The sequence below is a fragment of the Mirounga leonina genome, unplaced genomic scaffold (genome assembly GCF_011800145.1).
Source record: "Mirounga leonina isolate KUSES-001 unplaced genomic scaffold, KU_Mleo_1.0 Mir_178, whole genome shotgun sequence".
Classification (NCBI taxonomy): Eukaryota; Metazoa; Chordata; class Mammalia; order Carnivora; family Phocidae; genus Mirounga; species Mirounga leonina.
In genome coordinates this window covers 6,301,028-6,313,765 of record NW_023270464.1, presented here as the reverse complement: position 1 = coordinate 6,313,765, position 12,738 = coordinate 6,301,028, and the positions used below count along the sequence as shown (strand labels likewise).

General features: G+C 37.8%; 1 pseudogene; it reads left to right on the top strand.

Moving 5' to 3' along the window:
* The first annotated feature begins 259 nt into the window (after nt 1-259).
* On the top strand, nt 260-836 carry LOC118023185 (annotated as a pseudogene).
* The last annotated feature ends 11,902 nt before the right edge of the window (nt 837-12,738 follow it).

The following is a 12,738-nucleotide window of genomic DNA, read 5'->3' as shown; positions in this document are numbered from 1 at the left end:
TAACATTCTGTAAAATGAAAAATTAAAGAGTTAATAAAAAGATCAGTGATTTTCAGGATCTCAGGAGTAGGGAGGGGTTGAATAGATGAAGCAGAGGGGATTTTTAGAGTAGAGAAACCACTCTGGTGTGCTTAAATTCCCACTCCTTAAGTGTGAGCTGATTTACAGTAATTTCATTTCAAATAGAACAGTATGAAAAATGGGAAAGAGAGAGAAACTTTACAGTGGAGAAACCTGACAAACTACCCCAGCCTGGCGATCAAGGGCAACACTGACAGTGATAGGTAATGTTGATAGTATGTACCCGTGATATGAAGTGATGAATACAGCACTTTACATCTGTGGTTTTCCTCCAATAACCTACAACCCCAGTATGATCATGAGAAAGAAATTCAGACAAATTCCATTTGAGGGACATCCTATTATTGACCAATGCTCCTCCAAACTGTCAAGATCATTAAAAACAAGGAAATTCTGAGAATTATGCCACAGGACAAGAAAAAGCCCAAGGAAAAATGACAAGTAAATGTAAAGTGGGATCCTGAACAAAATTCTAAGACAGAAAAGGACATTTTGGAATTTGCTGTCAAGCTGGGAACTGGGGAGATGGCTGAGACTGACCCCAAGGCCTTGCAGGATCTCACCTCAGTGGTGCAGACACTCCTGCAACAGATGCAAGATAAATTTCAGACCACGTCTGACCAGGTCATTAGAACAATTGATAACATGAGCAGTTGCACTGACGACCTGGAGAAAAACATTAGCGACCTCATGACATAGGCTGGGTGAAAGAGCTGGAGGGTGAAAACAAGATCCCTTCCACACCAAAGAGTTGAAGGCAGCTAATTCACACTGAAGTCCAGAACACCATTTTTATAAGCCGAGAGAGGACTCAGTGGATTTTTGAAGCAACTGCTATGTGTAGATAGTGTTTCTAAAGTGTGCGTTCTTCTTACCACATACTATATAGTTAGTCTATAGAGTGAGTCTCCCCCCAGTTTCTTGAACATGGTAACTCCATATCTTGGACCTTGGTCAATCATGCTGTTAAATATTAAACACTAAAACTTTGGCAGTTCCTGAAAAAAAAAAAAGACATTCTGTAAAAACTGAGGAAATCTCAGTAAACTATAGACTTTAGTAGTAATAAGAAGAAGAAGAAGGAGGAGGAGAAGGAGGAGGAGGAGGAGAAGAAGAAGAAGAAGAAGAAGAAGAAGAAGAAGAAGAAGAAGAAGAAGAAGAAGAAGAAGAAGAAGAAGAAGAAGAAGAAGAAGAAGGAGGAGGAGGAGGAGGAGGAGGAGGAGGAGGAGGAGGAGGAGGAGGAGAAGAAGAAAGAAGAAGAAGGGGAAGAAGAAGGGGAAGAAGGGGAAGAAGGAGAAGAAGAAATATATATTATAACAAATATAAGAGACTAAGTATGAGGGTAATGGTGCTTCATGCTGCCTCTATCTCACTTAACATAGATACAAAGTCAAATCACACACAAGCACATCTAATTCACAGACCTAAGTTATACTTGTAATCAAGGAGCTTAACAAATACAGTTTTGAGCTTTTCCACCTCTGTAATACAGGGAAACATATAAGAAGTTTGGAAATGATGATGATTGAGCCAGTCCACAAGAATTAAATACAGATGGTTGTATCAAAATTCATCAAACTATTATCTTACTGGTGGACCTCTAAGCCCTATCCATTTTTTCTCTGCCATCAACAGTGCATCTAAGTAAAGTTTCTACAAGATAAATAGAAGATAAATTAGAGGTTACAGGATATGTATATATTAATAGATACCACAAGGGAAAAAAAAAACATCAAATTTATATGCCCATCCAAACTATTGCTATCACAGGTTCCTATCAATTGTTCATAATTTTGTGAATCTGTTGGGTAAAAAAATCCCACGTTGGTGTTTCAGTAAATGTTTCTCTAATTACAAATGAAATAATGGTTCTGATCACCGCCTATATTCTCCATTGGTGAGGGAGTGATCCTCTGTCTTAATTAAATAGGATGAGACAGATGACACCTGACCCTGGGCAGAAGAGATTCTCAGCAGTTTATTGTTCACATATGCTCATGGTCTTGGGGAGGAAGACACTGAATACCACACAGGTCCACATGGGGCTGCAGGGGGGCTGTGGGAGACAAGGTTTTCAGAGGATGTGATTGACTTTTTTGAATAATTTCATGGGCTGACAGGGAAGTGAAGGCCAGTAGGACCAGGTGGAGTACATCTGGTCTAGCCGAAATGGTAATTAGCCAGGTTAGGAGCCTTTCCCACTGGGTGGCAGGGGAACCCACAGTTAGACATTTGGGGCCCCATGAGGTTCAAAGATGTCAAGGTGGCACATGAAATTTTAGGCCTTTCGATGTTTAAGTTATATGTCTTTTTCTCTGAATTTCTCATTTATGTCTTCTATCCAACTTAACTGCATTGTTTCCAGGATTTAAATTTTTTTTTTCTGGTTACCAACTATTTTTTTTCTTACCCATATTATAAATATTTCCCCCAGTCTATTTTTTCTTTTTTCATTAAGAATGCCCTTTGGGGGGGCACCTGGGTGGCTCATTCGTTGGGCGTCTGCCTTCGGCTCCGGTAGTGGTCCCGGGGTCCTGGGTTCAAGCCCCACATGGGGGTCCCTTCTCCGCGGGAAGCCTGCTTCTCCCTCTCCCACTTTCCCTGCTTGTGTTCCCTCTCTTGCTGTGTCTCTCTCTGTCAAATAAATAAATAAATCTTAAAAAAAAAAAGAATGCCCTTTGGGGCACCTGGGTGGGTGGCTCTGTCCTTAAGTGTCTGCCTTCCGCTCAGGTCGTGATCCCCAGGTCCTGGAATCGAGCCCTGCATAGGGCTCCCTGCTCAGTGGGAAGCCTGCTTCTCCCTCTCCCACTCCCCCTGCTTGTGTTCCTGCTCTTGCTGTCTCTCTGTCAAATAAATAAAATCTTAAAAAAAAAAAGAATGGCCTTTAAAAACTAAATCTGACTTTGTCACTATGCTGCTTACAACATTTCAGCGACTTTTAAAGCAAATTCCAAAATTTTCGATGTGGCTGGGTACCCTGCCTACTATCTTATGCTCATGCTCTTTCTGGCCTCACTTCTGTCCTCATTTATTCCCATACTCTTTTGTCCCTTCACATATCTGATTCTTCCATCTCGAGCCCTCCTGCTGGAGATTCTCTTCATGCATTACCATGACAGACTCATGTATATTGAGAAATAAAGAGCAGCAGGTGCAGTAGAACTAATGAAAGATGGTCATAAACCCCAAGCATTGTGGGCATTTATCATATTTCTTGTATTTTTCTCCACTGACTTTTCCAATAGCCATTTTGTTTATTAATTTTAAACTGAACATTTGCATGGTGCAATTTTTTTTTTTTTTTAAATCAAGTCTGTAGTGAAAAGAAGGTCATCCTCCCCATCTGTTTCTGAGTGTTCTTTTCCCAAGAAGATTGGTTTCTTGGGTCTTCAAACTTCTAAGTATGTGTGCTCACACCAGATACATTGTTTTGCACCTTCTCACTTTGTTTTTTACTTGCTTCATTCCTTTGCAGTATATGTAGAGCTTTGTTCTTTTAATTTGCTTTATATTAAATCACATGGCTCCACTGCTCTTCAAGCCAGCAGCTCTCTATTGGTGGATATATGTGCATCACTGATACGTTTCTATTACAATGTTGCAAAGAATAATCATGTTCATACCTCATTTAGTCAAGTGTGAATTTATTAAAAAAAGATGCATTAGTCAAAGAGTACGTGAACTTTTAAATTCTGATAAGACAGGACCTTATTGTTTCTTATAGTGGTTATGCCAAATTGCACTCCTACCAGCAATGGATAAACCGTAACTTCTACAATTGTTTATCAAATCCAATAGGCAAAAACTGCATATTATTGGTTTTAGTCTGTATCTTTAACTGATAAAAGAAGCACAGTTGTTGTTCTCGTGTTCTTTTACTATGTGCTTTAATGTTTTATTATCTTTTGTTCACTTTTATTGGTCATTTGGTCTTTGTTCTTATTGATTTGTAGGTACTCTATATATTATGGGACTATATATATCACTCTTTTACAGTCATAAAAGTTGCAAATATTATGCTTCTGTTTTTCATTTGTCTTTTTAATTATCTATTTTTAAACAGAATTTATCATATTCATTTCAACATCAAAATTATCAATACTTTTATAGCTTTGAGTGTTGTGTAATAGTTTAAGATGCCTTCCCTATTCTACTTCTTAATGGAAAATGTCATTGCTTTTCTAGTATTTTTATGTTTTCTCTCTTAGGATATGAGACTTAGATTATTTAGGATTTATTTGTGTGCCATGTCAGCTAGGGCTCTAACTTTTTTTTTCCTTATAGATACAAATTGTCAACATCATATTTTGAAGAATACATTTTTTCTTACTTATTTAAAATGTTGCCATAACAACTGACTAAATGCCTTTATATATTGTGCAGTATTTATGGACTTTTCATTCTGTTCTGTGGATTTCTTGATTTGTGGACCAGTAGCACACTCTTTTATTAAGGTATATTTATAATATAGTTTAATATCTGAATGGGTTTTCCACCCTCATTATGTTTCATATCCAGAATTTTCCTAACTACTTTCCTTTTCCATTTTCCTCTTTAAAATCCAGAATCAACTTGTCTGGTTCCAAAGGAAAAATCCTATTGGTATCTTTTATTGGATCTCAAATACAGCTTAATGTAATTGACATCTGATTACTGTCTCTTTCAATTCAACATCACTATATGGTTTTCCATTTGTTTCAGTTTCAGACTTAAGTCCCTCAAGAGCACTTTACAATTTCCTTCATAAAGGTCTTACAGATTTCTTATTTAAATGTTGAATAATTCTGTTGTTCTTGTTATCACTTATAATTGTTGTGTGCAGTTGGAGATAAATATATAAACATAAATATAAATATAAATAAATAAATATATATTATCCAGCTCCTTTATCAAATTCTTTTTATTTGTTTTATATCAGTTGATTCTCTTAGATTATCCAGGTATACAATCATACTAATCGCAATCAAAGATAACTTTACCTCTTCCTTTCCAGCTTCCATATGCCTTCTTTCTTCCTAAATTTTTCAGCTATGGCCCCTATAACAATGTTTAATAGCAGTAACAGCGCTTAATATCCTAATCTGGGTCCTGACCTTAATGGAAATGCTTCAGTGTTCTCCCATTATAATAATAATAATGGATTTGAGGTTGATATATATATTTCATCAGTTGTGATTTCTTTAAAAAGTCCATTTTAAAACCAAGAATAAATGTAGAAGGTTATTAAAATATCTTTGGAATTTGTAGAGACGGCTTTTTTCATTTTTTATTTAATATAATACATCATTTGAATATATAATAAATTAGATAAATAGGTTTTGCAGCATTAAACCATTCTGGTATTGCTGTATGATTCTATACTGCTGGATTCTGTTTCTAATATTTTATTTAGGACATTTACACTAATATTCATGATAAAGACAGATATGTATCTTTTTGTGCTATCTGGTTGAGATAATTATAAAGTTTGTTTCATTAAGAAAATTTCCTTCTTTTACTGTGCTCTGAATAGCTTAAATATAACATTTATGCAGTTCTTAAAGATTTGGTAAAGTTTTCTCCATGTAAGTAATTGGGCCTGTTGTTTGAATAACTTACTTACTGAAAAATTTTCTAAATTTTTATGAAAATTGTTCTATTTGAATTTTCAGTTTCTCCTGAGATCATTTTTGGTATTTTTCCAAGAATTTCTTAGGAAATCATCTAGTTCATTCAGGTTGTTCCATACATTTTTTTTTAGAGAGGGAGAGAAAGAGAGAGAGTGTCAGGGGGAGGAGCAGAGGGAGACAGAGAAAGATAATTTCATGGATCCTGACTCTGGGCTGAATCTCCAGACCCTGAGGTCATGACCCTGAGATCAGGACCTGAGTGGAAATCAAGAGTCCGACTTTTAACCAACTGAGCCACACAGGTGCCCCTTTCCATACGTTTTCATGAAATTGAGCTAATTAGTCTTACTTATTAATGTTCTCTTTTTTGGTATTAAAAAACTTTTTTTCCCCCCTCCCCTTGATTATGTTAACTAAAACTAATTAGGTTTAAGAATCTGATTCTGGAATTTGCTTCTACAATTTTCTTATTTCTGTTTTATTATTTTAAAAATCTTATATCCTTACTAATGGTTTCTTTCTGCTCCAATTAATTGTTGTATTTCATGAATTTGACCCTGAGCATTGTTATAGTTGGATCCCATAGTGCCTGATATATGTTTCATTATCATTTTCTTTATATTGTATCATGTTGGTTTTAATTTACTTTTTAATCCAAGAGATTTTATTTGCAGTTTCTGATATTTGTATTTGATATTTTTGCTGTAAGATTTTAGTTTCGCAGTAATGGGTTCAGAAAATGTTTTGTCAATTTTTCTTTTACATTTTGGAATTTATTAAGTTTTACTTTGTGGCTTAATACATGGTCAAATTTTGTGTATGCTTGGTCACCTGGAATAATGATGTTACATTCCCTATAGTCTGAGTGTGGAAGAATGATAGTACAGTCTCTATAGTCTGAGTGTACATATGTATATACACACATACCTTTTACACACATAAGTATATGTTTATATATGTATCTATCAATGAATTATACATGTGTGTCTATACATATATGTACATAGAAATAAGTATATGTGGTATAATTCACCTGATAGTTATATATGTAATACAGAGTGCCCCTCACTATGTATATAAATTCCAAACTCCACATTAATTAATAATAATAATTTACTTAGGGGCGCCTGAGTGGTTCAGTCAGTTGAGCATCAGACTCTTGGTTTTGGCTCAGGTCAGGATCTCAGGGTCACGAGATCAAGCCCGGTGTCAGGCTCTGTGCTGGGTGTGGAGCTTGCTTAAGATTCTCTCTCTCTCTCTGCCCCTCCCCCACCACTTGCACACTCTCTCTCTCTAAAAAGAAAAAAAATAATAATTTACTTGATCAATAATTTACCTGGTCAATTATGTGATTTAAACATTTTCTAGTCTTTTTGGTGGCAACATTGCCCTCTCAAGGACCAAGTGCAAAGCATTCAAGTCCCCTACCAGTCTTCCCTGAATTTTCTATAGCTTTTGTTTTCTAACTGTTGATATTGTATAACTAGGTGCAGGTTTTCATGACTGGTAGATCTTCACTGAGAATCATACTTACTTTTTTTAATCATAAGGAGCCCTCCTTTGTCTGAAGTGAAACTGAAGTCGTTTTCTTTCTAGATAAGAACCACAATGGCAAGGGCATTGACCTGTGTGGAGAGAGACTGGTGCCCTGACATGAAGCATGTTAAGAAAATGTCAGAGCAGAAAATGCCATCTCTCCTGAGGAATGGCATTCTTTGCACTCAGGGGTCAGCCAGGGGTGGTGGGGAGGTCAAAGCAACTCTGTTGCTGGCCACTGAACCATAGCGGGAAGGGAACGTTGAGATGAACTGTTTTCACTGACCCTGTTGAAGGCATGGGGGTCAGAGTTCACGGGGAAGATTTCACAGAGAAAATGCTTTATGAAAATATTTGGAAAGCAAAGGATATTATCTGGCAGAGAGAGCAGAGAGGTCAATTCCAGTAAAACAGCTTCATCCAAGAAGAGATACACAGCAATGAGGACAGGCAGAGTGCTTGCCCCACCAAGGCCAGTGATGTGGACGGGGAGGCTGGAGGTTTAAAACAGCAGGGTGAAAATTGCATCACTCTTGCATCTTTTGCTTTTCTGCCATTATTTTTCTTTTTTTAAAAAGATTTTATTTATCTATTTGTGAGAGAGAATGAGACAGAGAGAGAGAGCATGAGATGGGGGAGGATCAGAGGGAGAAGCAGACTCCCTGCTGAGCAGGGAGCCTGATGCGGGACTCGATCGCAGGACTCCAGGATCATGACCTGAGCCGAAGGCAGTCGCTTAACCAACTGAGACACCCAGGGGCCCCCTCTGCCATTATTTTTCTAAAAGCATTTTCTTTTTTTTTTTATCTGCCAGTAATTTATTTATTTATTTTATTTATTTATTTATTTTATTCTTATGTTAATCCCCATACATTACATCATTAGTTTTAGATGAAGTGTTCCATGATTCATTGTTTGTGCATAACACCCAGTGCTCCATGCAGAATGTGCCCTCCTCAATATGCACCACCAGGCTAACGCATCCTCCCACCCCCCTCCCCTCTAGAACCCTGTTAGTTTTTCAGAGTCCATCGTCTCTCATGGTTCCTCTACCCCTCCGATTTCCCCTGCTTCATTCTTCCCCTCCCGCTACCTTCTTCTTCTTCTTCTTCTTTTTTTTCTTAACATATATTGCATTATTTGTTTCAGAGGTACAGATCTGAGATTCAACAGTTTTGCACAATTCACAGCGCTAACCAGAGCACATAGCCTCCCCAGTGTCTATCACCCAGTCACCCCATCCCTCCCACCCCACCCCCCACTCCAACAACACTCAGTTTGTTTCCTGCGATTAAGAATTCCTCATATCAGTGAGATCATATGATACATGTCTTTCTCTGTTTGACTTATTACACTCAACATAATACCCTCCAGTTCCATCCACGTCGCTGCAAATGGCAAGATCTCATTCCTTTTGATGGCTGCATAATATTCCATTCTATATATACCACTTCTTCTTTATCCATTCATCTGTCGATGGATATCTTGGCTCTTTCCACAGTTTGGCTATTGTGGACATTGCTGCTATAAACATCGGGGTGCATGTACCCCTTCGGATCCCTACTTTTGTATCTTTGGGGTAAATACCCAGTAGTGCAATTGCTGGATCATATGGTAGCTCTATTTTCAACTTTTTGAGGAACCTCCATACAGTTTTCCAGAGTGGCTGCACCAGCTTGCATTCCCACCAACAGTGTAAGAGTGTTCCCCTTTCTCTGCATCCCCGCCAACATCTGTCGTTTCCTGACTTGTTAATTTTAGTCATTCTGACTGGTGTGAGGTGGTATCTCATTGAGGTTTTGATTTGGATTTCCCTGATGCCGAGCGATATTGAACACTTTTTCATGTGTCTGTTGGCCATTTGGATGTCTTCTTTGGAAAAATGTTTGTTCATGTCTTCTGCCCATTTCTTGATTGGATTCTTTGTTCTTTGGGTGTTGAGTTTGATGAGTTCTTTATAGATTTTGGATACTAGTCCTTTATCTGATATGTCATTTGCAAATATCTTCTCCCATTCTGTCGGTTGTCTTTTGGTTTTGTTGACTGTTTCCTTTGCTTTGCAAAAGCTTTTTATCTTGATGAAGTCCCAATAGTTCATTTTTGCCCTTGCTTCCCTGGCCTTTGGCGATGTTTCTAGGAAGAAGTTGCTTCGGCTGAGGTCAAAGAGGTTGCTGCCTGTGTTCTCCTTTAGGATTTTGATGGACTCCTGTCTCACATTGAGGTCTTTCAACCATTTGGAGTCTATTTTTGTGTGTGGTGTAAGGAAATGGTCCAGTTTCATTCTTCTGCATGTGGCTATCCAATTTTCCCAACACCATTTGTTGAAGAGACTGTCTTTGTTCCATTGGACATTCTTTCCTGCTTTGTCAAAGATGAGTTGACCATAGAGTTGAGGGTCCATTTCTGGGCTCTCTGTTCTGTTCCATTGATCTATGTGTCTGTTTTTGTGCCAGTACCATGCTGTCTTGATGATGACAGCTTTGTAATAGAGCTGGAAGTCCGGAATTGTGATGCCGCCAGCTTTGCTTTTCTTTTTCAACATTCCTCTGGCTATACGGGGTCTTTTCAGGTTCCATAGAAATTTTAGGATTATTTTTTCCATTTCTTTGAAAAAAGTGGATGGTATTTTGATGGGGATCGCATGGAACGTGTAGATTGTCCTAGTTAGCATTTACATCTTCACAATATTTGTTCTTCCAATCCATGAGCATGGAACGTTTTTCCATTTCTTTGTGTCTTCCTCAATTTCTTTCATGAGTATTTTATAGTTTTCTGAGTACAGATCCTTTGTCTCTTTGGTTAGATTTATTCCTAGGTATCTTACGGTTTTGGGTGCAATTGTAAATGGGATCGACTCCTTCATTTCTCTTTCTTCTGTCTTGTTGGTGTATAGGAATGCCACTGACTTCTGTGCATTGATTTTATATCCTGCCACTTTACTGAATTCCTGTATGAGTTCTAGCAGTTTTGGGGTGGAGTCTTTTGGGTTTTCCACATAAAGTATCATATCATCTGCAAAGAGTGAGAGTTTGACTTCTTCTTTGCCAATTTGGATGCCTTTGATTTCTTTTTGTTGTCTGATTGCTGTGGCTAGGACTTCCAATACTATGTTGAATAGCAGTGGTGATAGTGGACATCCCTGCCGCGTTCCTGACCTTAGGGGGAGAGCTCTCAGTTTTTCCCCATTGAGAATGATATTCGCTGTAGGTTTTTCATAGATGGCTTTTATGATATTGAGGTATGTACCCTCTATGCCTATACTCTGAAGAGTTTTGATCAAGAAAGGATGCTGGACTTTGTCAAAAGCTTTTTCTGCATCTATTGAGAGTATCATATGATTCTTGTTCTTTCTTTTCTTAATGTATTGTATCACTTTGATTGATTTGCGGATGTTGAACCAACCTTGCAGCCCAGGGATAAATCCCACTTGGTCGTGGAGAATAATCCTTTTAATGTACTGTTGGATCCTATTGGCTAGTATTTTGGTGAGAATTTTTGCATCCATGTTCATCAGGGATATTGGTCTGTAATTCTCCTTTTTGATGGGGTCTTTGTCTGGTTTTGGGATCAAGGTAATGCTGGCCTCATACAATGAGTTTGGAAGTTTTCCTTCCATTTCTATTTTTTGGAACAGTTTCAGAAGAATAGGTATTAATTCTTCTTTAAATGTTTGGTAGAATTCCGCTGGGAAGCCATCTGGCCCTGGGCTTTTGTTTTTTGGGAGATTTTTGATGACTGCTTCAATTTCCTTAGTGGTTATAGGTCTGTTCAGGTTTTCTATTTCTTCCTGTTTCAGTTTTGGTAGTTGATACATCTCTAGGAATGCATCCATCTCTTCCAGGTTATCTAATTTGCTGGCATAGAGTTGCTCATAATATGTTCTTATAATTGTTTGTATTTCTTTGGTGTTGGTTGTGATCTCTCCTCTTTCATTCATGATTTTGTTGATTTGGGTCACTTCTCTTCTCCTTTTGATAAGTCTGGCCAGGGGTTTATCAATCTTGTTAATTCTTTCAAAGAACCAGCTCCTAGTTTCATTGATCTGTTCTACTGTTCTTTTAGTTTCTATTTCATTGATTTCTGCTCTGATCTTTATTATTTCTCTTCTCCTGCTGGGTTTAGGCTTTATTTGCTGTTCTTTCTCCAGCTCCTTTAGGTGTAGGGTTAGGTTGTGTACTTGAGACCTTTCTTGTTTCTTGAGAAAGGCTTGTATTGCTATATACTTTCCTCCTGACTGCCTTTGCTGCATCCCAAAGATTTTGAACAGTTGTGTTTTCATTTTCATTCGTTTCCATATATTTTTTTAACTCTTCTTTAATTTCCTGGTTGATGCATTCATTCTTCAGTAGGATGCTCTTTAGCTTCCATGTATTTGAGTTCTTTCCGACTTTCCTCTTGTGATTGAGTTCTAGTTTGAAAGCATTGTGGTCTGAAAATAGGCAGGGAATGATCCCAAACTTTTGGTACCGGCTGAGACCTGATTTATGACCTAGGATGTGATCTATTCTGGAGAATGTTCCATGGGCACTAGAGAAGAATGTGTATTCCGTTGCTTTGGGGTGGAATGTTCTGAATATGTCTGTGAAGTCCATTTGGTCCAGTGTGTCATTTAAAGTCTTTATTTCCTTGTTGATCTTTTGCTTAGACGATCTGTCCATTTCAGTGAGGGTGATGTTAAAGTCCCCCACTATTATTGTATTGTCAATGTGTTTCTTTGCTTTTGTTATTAATTGCCTTATATAATTGGCTGCTCCCATGTTAGGGGCATAGATATTTACAATTGTTTTAGATCTTCTTGTTGGATAGATCCTTTAAGTATGATATAGTGTCCTTCCTCATCTCTTATTACAGTCTTTGGTTTAAAATCTAATTTGTCTGATATAAAGATTGCCACCCCACTTTCTTTTGGTGTCCATTAGCATGGTAAATGGTTTTCCACCCCCTCACTTTCAATCTGGGGGTGTCTTTGGTTCTAAAATGAGTCTCTTGCAGACAGCATATCGATGGGTCTTGTTTTTTAATCCAGTCTGATAGCCTGTGTCTTTTGATTGGGGCATTGAGCCCATTTACATTCAGGGTAACTCTTGAAAGATAGGAATTTAGTGCCATTGTATTGCCTTTAAGGTGACTGTTACCGTATATTGTCTGTGTTCCTTTCTGGTCTATGTTGCTTTTAGGCTCTCTCTTTGCTTAGAGGACCCCTTTCAAGATTTCCTATAGGGCTGGTTTTGTATTTGCAAATTCTTTTAGTTTTTGTTTGTCCTGGAAGCTTTTTATCTCTCCTTCAATTTTCAATGACAGCCTAGCTGGATATAGTATTCTTGGCTGCATATTTTTCTCATTTAGTGCTCTGAATATATCCTGCCAGTGCTTTCTGGACTGCCAGGTCTCTGTGGATAGGTCTGTTGCCAACATAATGTTTCTACCCTTTTAGGTTACATCTCTCTTCTCCTGAGCTGCTCTCAGGATTTTCTCTTTGTCTATGAGACTCGTAAGTTTTACTATTAGATGT